Source organism: Anguilla anguilla, chromosome 4 (assembly GCF_013347855.1).
Source record: "Anguilla anguilla isolate fAngAng1 chromosome 4, fAngAng1.pri, whole genome shotgun sequence".
Lineage (NCBI taxonomy): Eukaryota > Metazoa > Chordata > Actinopteri > Anguilliformes > Anguillidae > Anguilla > Anguilla anguilla.
The window spans coordinates 44,156,349-44,168,767 of NC_049204.1; the positions used below are offsets into that span (position 1 = coordinate 44,156,349).

Genomic DNA, 12,419 nt, shown 5'->3' on the forward strand with positions numbered 1-12,419 from the left:
TATGAACGACTGTTCCTCCTGAGTTTTTTTTTCTTCGGATTTTTGATTGGTTGAGCGAGTAACTGGCTAGAGGGGACATATGGACTCGAGCATACGAAAAATGGACTGGATTGTCATAGTTAGCCAATTTGTAAAACTGCTGGTCAAAATTATTTATTAATTTACCAAAGGTGGGTGGATGCCGTCCACCCCCAATTTAACACCTGGTATACGCCGTATACCTGCGTATACCCTGCACTCTGCCCTGCACTGCACCACTGGCTAGGAGTGACGCGATGTCATCACTTCCTCCATTCCCTACACATTTCACTGTGCAGGGTGACAGGGATGCAACAATACACACCGGTAAGCAACTATTTCATATCCATCTGAATATACAGTGCTTATATCTAGATATCTACCATATGTTTAAGACATTAGATATGTGTAAGTAGCAACATTAGACATTCTTTCACGAAGCTAGTTGACATGACGTTAACTAGGTAACTGACGTTAGCTGGCTAACAGTAATGTTAGTTGACAACAGATCACACATCTGCTAATATAGCTAATATTCCTGTTAACAGTTACTGTAACAATACTGACACCTGTAAGTTAAAACGGCATGATAAAAACAGCATAACTAGCATTCAGCAGCTCACCAAATAGTTCCCTTTATAAAAATATTACCCTACTAACAAAATGTGGTTGTGTCGACGTCTCGATTTACACAGTATTACCGTAAAAACGTAAGACCAGCGCCCCGTCGCTGCGACGTCGCAAAACAACGTTGTGGATACGTAACAGTTAGGTCCTTACAACTTTACGTTTAACAATGTAATAGAATAAACTTACCCCGACGTTGTGATTACGTCGCCAGGCAGTCATCCGTCGTAACGTTATTTACGTTATTTACCTTTCCACAACATTGCGGATTGGTCACTTACTTACTAAACCCTGACCATACATTTAGATTTTGTGTAGCCTATTAAAAAAAGGTATATCATGGTGTTGTAATTTTGATCTCCATTCTATCCTACCAATGAAATGCCATTGCTTCTGTAAAATTTTTCAAAAATTCAAAATTTATTTTCAAAGATACTTTAAGTGCAGCAATAAGTAATGTACACATATCAAGCCCAAATAGAATAGAAAGGCTTTATTGTCATTGTATAGAATACCATTGAGATCAGGTTCAAGTTGCATTTCAAGGTAGGCAATATGTGCAAGCATAATTATGGTACAGAAGATGAGACAAACATACAAAACTAGATACAAAAACATAAAAAAGGGTGAAGGGTAGTTTCAGGACAGTAATAACCATAGACCAATGATTTCAACATTAATAGTGTTGAGTATTTTTGTCTTTTTCAAACGGTGAACTACATTTAAGTTAGGATCACCCACATATTAAAGTAGGATGTCTGCAGGCATTAGCAAAGTTAAATTTAAGGCTTTTTAGGCATTTTAAAGTAATAATCTCAAAGGTTTTCATTAAAATAAATGTCTGATAAGTCTGTCGTCGAATTAGGTAACACAATGGTGATTGAGCCTATTATTATATTAATTTATGATTAAAGAACTGGGTGTCTGTGGCGACATTCCCAGGAAAAAATCACAAGCGGTGCATAGTTAGTGACGCATTTTCCATCACCCATCAGTTGGTCCACCAGAGAGGGTAGGCGGAGCTAACGCAACAGGCTTGCTCTTCAACTCACTTGTGTGTGAGCGGCCTACTGTTTTTTCCGGTGTCTGCTACAATAACAGAGAAAGTTATGGAACCCTAAAAAGTTCTTGTGTAACATGAGAGGTCATATTTATTTCTTGATGTAGATTTCGTATTACATTTGATGACAATGTAACGTTACTAAATTACATAGCTATTTGCACAGCTAACGCTAGCTACCGGACCATGTCAAGAAAGGCAACATTAGTTTAGACAACGTTGCGCACAGTATCCATCTCTCATATCAGGTAACGTTGCGTTAGCTAGCTAGCTAATTAACACAATCTAATGTCAGCTAACAATTAGAAAAAACGCTAGCTAACGCTACCGACCGGTACCGACCTCGCCAACCGTCTCTCGAATGCAATGCTACCTTGTTCCAACGTTGCAATGTAGCTAACTAAAGGGGCAGGCAACGGCTCTGCTACTAACCAGTTCACACCGCTGCAGTTTTCTCTGCAACATTCTAAAACCGTTTCGTCTCGTTGCGAATCATTGATCTGAACTGGCCTTAACGTTACCGTTATTTTCATTGACATCAAGTTCATCAGTAATCATAATGATAGGAATAAAGCCGGAGTATACGTGGATCAGAGCCGGGTCTGATTTCTGTGTAAAGATGTCAAGCCGGAGAAAACTAAATAGAAGAATACGGCAGTATGGATTAGCATTGTTATTATTTTATTACGCTTCCTCATATGTTCCTTCAGCCTTGATGCACTTTTTTGATTAAATCTCCTTTGTTTTTTTTATTCTTCTTGTTCTGATTGCTAATTTAACACCCAGCTCAGCTTTATTCTCGAACAGTTTAGCTAGCGAAACCTGAAACACCAGGGGTAACATTTTGTAAGGCAGTTGTTTCAAAAATATTACACAACAGTCATTCACGAAAAAGACTGTTTATTGTGCACGAGATACATACTTCACAAGCCACAGCGAATCCCACAAATTCTTCTCTGCAGTGTAAAGATGTTCATACCGGGCAAAATGTGGATAAAGAACGTGTGTGGAAATTGATCATCACTAATCCTACCCCAGATCTGCTACAGCATTTTAACCCAGCTCGGCAGTGTAAAGACAGCTTAAGTTAGCCTAATGTTAGACAATGAATATGTATGTACATAACATTACTTTTATAACAACCATTTTTTATTCAGTAAATAATAAGTGTTATAGTTGGCGTGGCCCAGGTGCCAACTGACTGACGTCACACAGGCAACAATGGTTGGATCGGGTTGGATCTATGGGAAGTGACAGGGGCGACATAGCTCAGGAGGTAAGACCGATTGTCTGGCAGTCGGAGGGTTGCCGGTTCAAACCCCGCCCTGGGAGTGTCGAAGTGTCCTTGAGCAAGACACCTAACCCCTAACTGCTCTGGCGAACGAGAGGCATCAATTGTAAAGCGCTTTGGATAAAAGCGCTATATAAATGCAGTCCACAAGTGAGGTCCAAAAACGCACCTGCAATTACCGCTTCTCGCCATTGGCACCGCCATAGAGAACGAAACTGAAATCTTCGAGATTGTAACTTTAAATGCTTCTTGGAATAACATTTAAGACAGTTTGCCACACAAGTAAGCACAGGCAAGTTGTACTCTTAGCTACTTGACATTTTTACAATTATCTAAAATAACAACATTGGTTTGGGCATTTGTCCAAATGTTTATTTTGGTCCAAGAAAAGGACACATTGCAGGCTTTTAACATTCAAATACAAACGCATTGTAACCACAGATAAATACACCATGATATATTCAACTGTCATGATGTATTAGACAATTTTATGAACAAAAATAAATTTAAGACAATTTAAGACTTTTTAAGGGCTTGCAATCGCCATTAAAGACATGTCACATTAATTTTTTCATGTTACTTAATTTTCAAAAATGCTTTCCATGTTAGCTATTTAATAAGGTTATAAGAGCTCAATAGAGTCTTATTATGTACTATACAGTTCCAAATCACACTGCCCAAATTCACAGGCCTCCCGTGCATTGTTCAACTTGGAATACAGTCACTCTTGTCTCAGGCATGTCTTGAGTGGGGAAGGCTGGACCTCGGGTTCTTCACTGGGGCAACAGTCATAAGGCCATGTGTGGGAGCTGAAAGGATATGAAATTGGACCAAGTAAGAAAAATACATTGAGTAACACACGCAGCAGGCTAAAATCGTAATTGTGTTTTGACAATGACAAACAGTCAATGAGCCAAGAGCTGTTTCCATATAATATCCATAACTACCTTCATTCTGATCTTGTGCTCTAGTTTCCATTTGAGCTGTTGCGCCAAATGTAGAGAACTCCGCAAAAGAAAATCAATTTAAGTCAGTATTTGGTGAAAATACAGAGAAATACTCTTGATTAATATTGATTACACAATGCACTGGTGCGAAGCCAAAGGCAATTTATTTATTCATTAAAAAATTTTAAGGCCACGATTACACCAGGTATGGAGTAATAATGCTAGAGGATGTTGACGAAAAAAAGTTGAGTTTTTGTATTTCCAATGGAAATAATGTTTAGCTAAATGCTTTCAAAAGAGCGCAAAAATAGCTTTCAAAAGAGGCACCAACAATGCTAGCTTGAAAAGGCTTGCTAGCTCCAGTTTGTCAAACACCAAAAACCAAATGAAGACCACACTACTATCTTATATCATATTTATGATGCATATTTTAACCAGCATGTTGATATCTCATTATGACGTGGACACAGTGAATTACAGCTTTCAAAAGAGCGCCACATACGTTAGCTTGGCAACAATGCTAGCTAAAAGGACATGAACAAAGGTGCTTTACGCCTCAGACCGCCGTTTATACATGTCGAATTATTTCAATTGTTAACCAACTAAACAAGCCATCGCCGAGATCAGCTAGGTAATGTTAGCTGGTCTAACATTACATTTGCACTGGGCTATTATCGTTAAATACTCAAAGTAGCAAATATGTTATCTAACAGAACACTAACTGAAATTAGTCCCAAACAGACGCCAGGTCTGAACAGACGCCATTTCACCGGCTAACTTAAAGCATTAGCAACATTCAGCTAGAACTGCAAACATGCATGTTGAAAGTAGGACTCCAACATTACATTGCAAATACTACTAACTGAAAAGGTCTCCAATGCATTCAGTTCTTCTTGTTAGCTTTTACGGCGGTTGGCATCCAGTTTTGTTGCATTAATACATTCAGTTAAAAAATATAAAGGCATAATGAAACGCTTACCTGCTCTTGAACGCCGTCAAACCCAGCTTTTCCCACGGAGAATTTGAAATCACAGCGACCTTCTTCCAAGAGCACGTCACAGCAATATGCGCATGTGATTGGATATACCGTCTTCTTGTTTTACAGCAGGTGGTGTACAGCTTATCTCATAAAAAACACGTTTTCAACGTACAAAAATGCCATGTTACTCAAAAGTATTGATATCAAAATGATGCCAAGTTACGGTACTACAAACAATATAGGCTATCTTGCCTCACCGAAATTGTATAAGATGTATTTCAAAGCAATGCTACCCAGTATTTCCTCAATTCTTTCAAGTCACTTGGCCCTGTGTGTATAAGCATGCACTACATGGACAGCCCAAACATATGTGTAGATGGCTCTCTCACAGTCAATAGGCGTGTATATGTCCAATTTGTATTGGTATGTATGTATTTCGCCGCCCAGCCTTTCTGTTGCGTGAATGATAGTATGTTTCTTGGTATAAGTGTGTGTTCATAAATGTGAATGTAACATGCTGCAAGGGAAATGTCCCCATGGCAATAAAGAAGTTCTCTATGTATGTATGTACAATATGTATTTTACATGCAGTAATTATTGTACGTAGCAAATATACAATAACTTGTACATATACTCAAATTCAGTTCAGAAGAAAGTATAAACATGTTTTCTGGAGAAATATGCTTCCTGTAGTTACTCAGCAGCAGTTTTGTACATTAATTTCAATGTGTTCCATGAGGCAATTCGAACTATTTGACTCTTTGATCTGACACAAAGTTTGCATGACATTGTAAAATGGTAAGATTACAAAACACAGGGCCAAGTGACTTGAAAGAATTGAGGAAATATTGGGTAGCATTGCTTTGAAATACATCTTATGTAATTTCGGTGAGGCAAGATAGCCTACATTGTTTGTAGTACCGTAACTTGGCGTCATTTTGATATCAATACTTTTGAGTAACTTGGCATTTTTGTACGTTGAAAACGTGTTTTTTATGAGATATCATTTCTTTTTGCAAAGCGTTTTATTATGAGAGTGAGAAATGTGAAGTGACCCTGTAAGAAACGGTTGAGGATTATGGCTATCCTTGTGTGAATTTGTACAGTCTGATGAACGTGTACCATTTAGCAGTTTCGGTTTGCTATATATGTAAAACAGTGGCTGTGACAAAAGGTGCAGTGGCGTGAGTGTAAACGCAACAGAAACGCAGGTGAAATATGGCCAGTGTATGTACCAGAGACTGTAAAAAATATGGACAAAGCTACTGTGACGTCACCCATTGCCTCTCCGTGGGTCTCTAAAACACGTTTTGAAGCTCAATGGCGGGCGCGGCCATGTTCTCGATTTGGAGCCAAAACCATAGAGTTAAGCGGTCTTGTGATTTTTACGATGTGATTGACAGTCCGATGCGGAAAAGCCCATCAACCTGAACGAACGATTGCAGAACGAACTTGAGGCTAGCTGACTGTCTGCCGTTATGTTTTAAAATATATTATCAAATGTTTACGGAGTTTAATTTCCATCCGTGACTGTACTGTGTCATGTAATCACGTTATATGTATGACATTAATAATACAATTATGTTCAGTTATCTTCAATTTATGTTTCTCGGCAAAACGAATATGCTTAGCTAGCATATCAGCTTGCCAGTGAGCTAGGAAAGCTATCCGTGGTTAGCTCACGCATTAGCAATATGAACTACAGGGGAAGAACATCGACTGCACTGATGGTCAATCAATCAGAGATGTGTAGACTACTGGTGATTTGACTAGGCTAATTTTCATATAACTGTCTGGTAGACCTGCTGTTAACCAAGCAAGTTATCGTCGTAGGTTTTCGCCACAGTCAAGCTAATGAGCCATTAACTGCTACTACTCCATCGCCGTTTGTGGTGTTTACTTGCTGGGTGACGCTAGCTGACCGATCGTTCGCAAGTCACTTTTTACTGAATAAAAATTAACACTGACGGTGATTAACAAATCTACCAAGTATTTTAACTGATCTACAGGCGTGTAAATATGACAACGCACTTTGAAGAGCAAGTTTTCCACCTGTTGCATAAAGACAAAAATAATGTACATTGAATTTCTAATTATTATTATTTTCTTGCTAGCTTCTAGCTTTGTCACATTCGTGCAGCATAGCCCAGGTAGACATTTACGGAATGTACACGACTGACAAGCCGTCAAACACGTTTGACAGATGGAATATTTGCCGGTTAGGGTTAGCTAGCTAGTCAAATGGCTTGGTAGCCGAAGTTGCGAACTGTTTTAGCATAGGCTACTGGACTACCACATATAGCAAATAAGCGTTAGCTGATTACGCTTTCTGCCAACTAATTATTTGGTTAAGTGGGCTAAAGGAAATAGTAAAAATGACTCGGCTACCGCAAAACTTCAGAGGAGGATTATTTTATGGTCGTCTAGTGCAGCTGTTAATAGCACACGCTATAATGAAACCACTACAAAATGGGATGCCTGCATTTTCTGACTTCGCACAGGTGGACCGTGGTCGGAGCCACAATGTCAAGGCCAAGAGACGCCACCTCCCACCCCAGTGACCACAGATTGTAGCCCCTACTGTAGCTCAGTCCTCCGCAGTAATCCGGAAGTGACGCAAGCTGTACCTCATTGGTCCAGAAGAAATATTGGCACTGTGCCCAAATGACGCAATAAATCATGAAATCGACCCATGGACAGTCATAAGACGAATAAAATACACCTATTATGACTATTTGTTCTTGTGAGAAAAAATTATTGACTTTGTATTTTGATCGCATTTGTACCGTAGACATGGAAACCGGATATGAAAACACCTATACTGGAGCCATCCGTAGTGGCGCTAGTGAGCAACCAGGAACTACAACACCAGGAAATGAGCTTCAAAAACGAAGTCTGGTTTTGGCCGCTTGGTATGTACTCACGGATTTGACGGCCATCCAACGAGCCTTGATTGAGAAAAGAATCAGCAAGCCCGTAGAATTAGAGCTGCCTAGGTCGCAACTTGTGTACCCTGCTGTCCTGCTCCGTTGTCTGTTATTTCGTGGAGATGCACTTTTAGTGTTTGTAAGGTTTAGCCTATAAGGCATTTTGATAGGCTTATCTGCAGGTGGAAATCCTGTTCGCTGTTTTGCTAAGCTAGAACCGGAAAACTTGCTAGTGGAGAATAGGTGTGAGAGAAATTAGGATGAAATTATGAAATTGCGTAGTTGAAACAATATGTTTTTAGCAGAATGGGCATGTAGGTGAAGGTTCACATGATCACAGACTTGTGCGAAGTAAATGAAGTGACCATGAGCGAGCTTAGTTTCCTTATGGAACGGTATATATAATAGTCGGTGTAAAGCATCGACAGTTAAAGTGGAGGGTTAAGTAACGTGTGAAATCTATTGCACTGATGTGCTTTTCTCACGTTCAGTACTAGTAGTTATACTTATGAGTAAGTCATGATTTTAAATGTAATGTTTTAATGGGGAGTTGCAGAACGTACATACGTAGTAATTGTTTGTATGTGGCTAGATAGAGAACGGCGAGGTAACATGAATGTAGAAATGTGGCGTTTGCTGATAAGAAGGTTTTGTACGGTAGCCAAGTGAAGAAATATAGTTAGTAGAAATGGCACAGTGGTGAACTGGTGTAACTTTTTAATAAAATGAATACATTTGCCGTCATGAAATGCATATGGGTGGCCGTGAGTGAGTTTTGGTAAAGCAAATATAAAAGTGTAAGAAAACGTTAGTGTAAAAGAGGAAATTATCTGCCTGAGGGCGAGGCGGGATTCAATCCTTCAACTGGAGGTTTACCAGTCTGTGACTTTGTTAGTGCAGCACCATGACATAGCTATGCAATGCATGAAATATCATTAGCAAACCTGTCCGTGGTTTTAAAGAAGAACACAGGCCAGTAAGCGCAGAAGAGCTCCCGTTGAATCCATATGGCTTTGCAATATTGTAGCCGGTTAATAACTGAACGTGCAGACGGTACATCATAATGCAGTGTATACGTTCGGTGAACGGCGGGTAGAAACGTGTTCATAGCTGGGCTTGAACCTAGGACCCCATGTTCCCAAGACTGCAACCTTACCCACTAGGCCGCAGGCAGATTAGCTGTTTAAACTGGAAATGTTTCAGAGTAAAAAGGTATGGGTATTTTGCATGTGTATGCAAGTTTTTGATTGGGTCGTGAGGATGAGGATTTGGCTGATGTCGGTAAAATGTCCAATGGGGAGACATGTTGTTAGTGGGGTAGGCGGCAGGAAAAATAAGAATGAGAAGAAGAAGAAGAAGAAGAAGAAAGAGAAAACGCAAAATCCCCTTAGTTTGGGGCTTTATTGTGTGGACATGTGAAGTTGTTTATGAAATCTGTCTGTTGAAAAGGGGTCAGAATGTACAGAATTTAATGTTTTTAAGGGCTGAGTGTCTGTGGCTGTTGTGGTTATTTCTGTGGGGAACCCTGAAAAGTGCCAAACTCTTGGTGCTGTATAGGTATGGGACATGCCCCCGCCAAGGCGTAACTTGGCGGGATGGCATACCTGCCATCCCAATTGGTGAATTACCGCCACCTTCTGCTCCGGAGTGTGTATCAGACAATAGATTCACACTCAAAAATCCCTTCACCCTAAACTATATTTTATCCTCCATGCTTTACACCTAGTCCTACTATAAAATCCCTATCCATGTCAGCCACCCTAGAACCCTATACCTGCTTATCCATCATATATATAAAAAATAAAAAATAAATAATAATAATAATAATAATAATAATAAACCCTGCATTGGATATAACGTGTTAACGGTCCAAGCGAAACGCGCAGACAGATAGACATTTTACTGTAAACCAATACGTCATTTACAAACGTTCTGACAACCTACCAGTAACGTTTCAAATTAAGTAAGGATGAGGACTGTGATATAACGTAATTGTTACGTTATTAAATTACATCGTATTTACGTAATTCTACAACGTTACTGCAACGTTGCAGAACAGTCCCCATGAGGACTGGTTATTTTGCGAGCATAGAGCAATGTTGTCACAACGTCACCTGTTGGTAATGTTGCGACTTACCAAATTACGACCAAAGTACAACGTTGTCATTACGTAGTGTGTTTGTAGGGTAGTCTTTCAGAAGTTGTACCCACCTTTACCTTGTTGGAAACTGGTCAACTGTCAATTTTCAGTTCATATTTGGAATTGAACTCTCCTCGTACAAATTCCTGGAATTTCAGCACCCTTTTCAAAAAAAGGTACTTTGTGCTCTTACATACTTTTGTATAGAACCTTTTTAGGCAGATGGTTCTTTGGTAGAAGATAGAGAACCTTAAGGTTCTATATAGAACCCTAATGAACCCTTTTTAGAGTGTAGGCTATTCATCAGTTTTATGCGTTTCACAAATCAGAGTGATCTGGTGACTCATATGTTGACCAACCAGAGTCTAGTGTTGAATAAAACAACTCGGCTACAACTTCGTTATCGAATCGTGTCAAGAAAAATCACGTATTGATTCGTATATGTATGTTGGATTTCACTGTGTTGAAAATGTGACTGTAAACCCCTTAGTCTGATAGAAAAAGGCAGGAGTTTCTCCATTATAGTCTATCAAGAAATCGAGAGCTACAGTACACTGGACGCCATATTGGTTTCTGCAACTTCTGTCACCTCCTGCCTCTCCAGTGCGCTCTATGGCTCTAACCACTGAACATTGGTTCTAGGGTTACACACAGGGAACTGCAGTATTGGAACTTGACTGGACTGCGCACGAGCTGCTATAAAACTCGACAATTTCGTCTTCAAGCAAGGTAACAAACATTTCCCTGTCATAACGTAGTAACAAAAAGAGTACAAAGCTAGTTCATGAAATGTAACGAAACTCACTAATATTTTCCTTGAAACTAGTCACATTATCTAGCCATGTTGTAACGTATAGGCTTCTTGGTTTCCTATTTAGTCCTTAATCGTATGAGCCAAACCGTTAGAATGGCTAACATTAGCTAGCTACATAGCATGGACAAGGTAAACAATAACGTAGTCCTGATGACGTGTCGTGAAAACGATGGGTTTTTATCTCAACGTTCCAGTGTTGTTGAACCCGAGAAAAATAACGTTACGCCAAATTTCTGGGTTTTCATGTAGCTAAGTTACTTTTCGTTTTCATCTGTTCAACACATATTTGCCATGTTCCGTGAATGGCCATCGCAATATGGCGTCTTCGGCTGAAATGCTGTCTCTTCCGTAGACGTACGTTTGAAAACATGCAAGCTTTTAGTTTTACATTGGGAAAAGGGAAGTGTGTCGTTTATTTTAGAGACAACAGGATCATTGCAATAAAGATGTTTGCTAGACGAGGCAGTGCTGCCCCAAACATTTTCAAATGGGGTGCTTGGATGGAGTCAGTGAAAATGTTGGCGTAGCACACCTAAAAGTATATAACGTAGCCGTATTTCACGACGATGAAGTTGGCTCCCGATTCGCAACTCCAATGCTACTTAACTCGGTTGCGTTGTCATAATTTTTCCCCGACCGTAAGAACCATATGCATATATACTTAGAAGCCGCATTGACTGCTTCGGCTCGTTTCTGCGATACGTCAACGTCGCCGCCATATTGGACCAGGCAAGACCGTACTGAAAACAAATACAAGTAAAGGGGGGAGCTGCGGTTTTTCTGGATAAAAAGCACTGTAACGTTTACATTTCTCAACCGATTTCAATGAGTCGTTTTTATATTCAAGGGTTTATGATCTACGTGGAGTATAACATTTTTTTTAAATCTCCAGTTACTTAGAATCTCGATAGTTAGGCTATAATCGCTGCTAGACGCTCGAGAGAGGAGTGTGTATCAACGTTAGGTTTACATGAACTGAATTACTTACGTGGTGGAAAATAATTCATTGTCATAAGAAATTGCCACAGTTAATTTTAACCTGGCAAGCTGACTTGAAAGTAATAAATGCTAGATAATTTGAGTAGGGTTGTGAGCATCAAATAACCTTGATTGTAAGGCTAGCGTTGCTTGGTAGCTACCTACCAATGTTTTCTTGCAAGTCGTGTTTTGATTTTGAACGAATTAAACAAAACATAACCACAATAATTCTAACCTGGCAAGCTGGCTAGAAAGTAATGAATGCATTATTAATTTTAGCTGAAACGTTTTTCATTAGAACAAGCTTGATTTCTTGCTATTTGCTTGCTAGCTAACATGAGTAGGATTGCCAGCATCATTTATCATTTATAAAGGCTAGCTTTGCTTGTTAACTTGCTACCAGTGTTTTCTTGCAACATTAAATTTGTGTTTTGATTTATTATTTTAATATATAACATATTAAATGTCCAAATTGCCCCAAATCGTTTCAGGCTAACCATTTGCTTTCTAGCTATATTAAATTGTAAAATGATTGTGGTTATGTTCAGTTTAATTTGTTCAAAAACAAAACACGGCTTGCAAGAAAACATTGGTAGGTAGCTAACAAGCAAAGGTAGCCTTACAATGAAGGTTATTTG

The 12,419-nt window shown here is 39.3% G+C and overlaps 1 protein-coding gene and 1 long non-coding RNA gene across 8 annotated transcripts in view; one reads left to right on the plus strand and one right to left on the minus strand.

Annotated features, from left to right (window-relative positions):
- Positions 1–263: 263 nt before the first annotated feature.
- Positions 264–12,419, plus strand: part of LOC118225640 (zinc finger protein 271-like) — an 88,894-nt gene continuing 76,738 nt past the window's right edge. The window contains exons 1-2 of one of the 7 annotated variants that reach the window (XM_035414384.1): positions 300–345; positions 10,632–10,718. The gene's annotated coding sequence lies outside the window, so the exon portion shown is untranslated. Of the gene's footprint in view, positions 346–10,359; positions 10,719–12,419 lie in introns of those variants that run through there. The other 6 variants (XM_035414381.1, XM_035414379.1, XM_035414380.1 and 3 more) reach the window with 6 other exon arrangements.
- Positions 3,191–5,087, minus strand: LOC118225647. Its single transcript, XR_004764868.1, has 3 exons — positions 4,923–5,087; positions 3,944–4,001; positions 3,191–3,805 (listed from the first exon to the last, which is right to left on the minus strand). It is a non-coding gene; the product is annotated as an uncharacterized LOC118225647 (long non-coding RNA).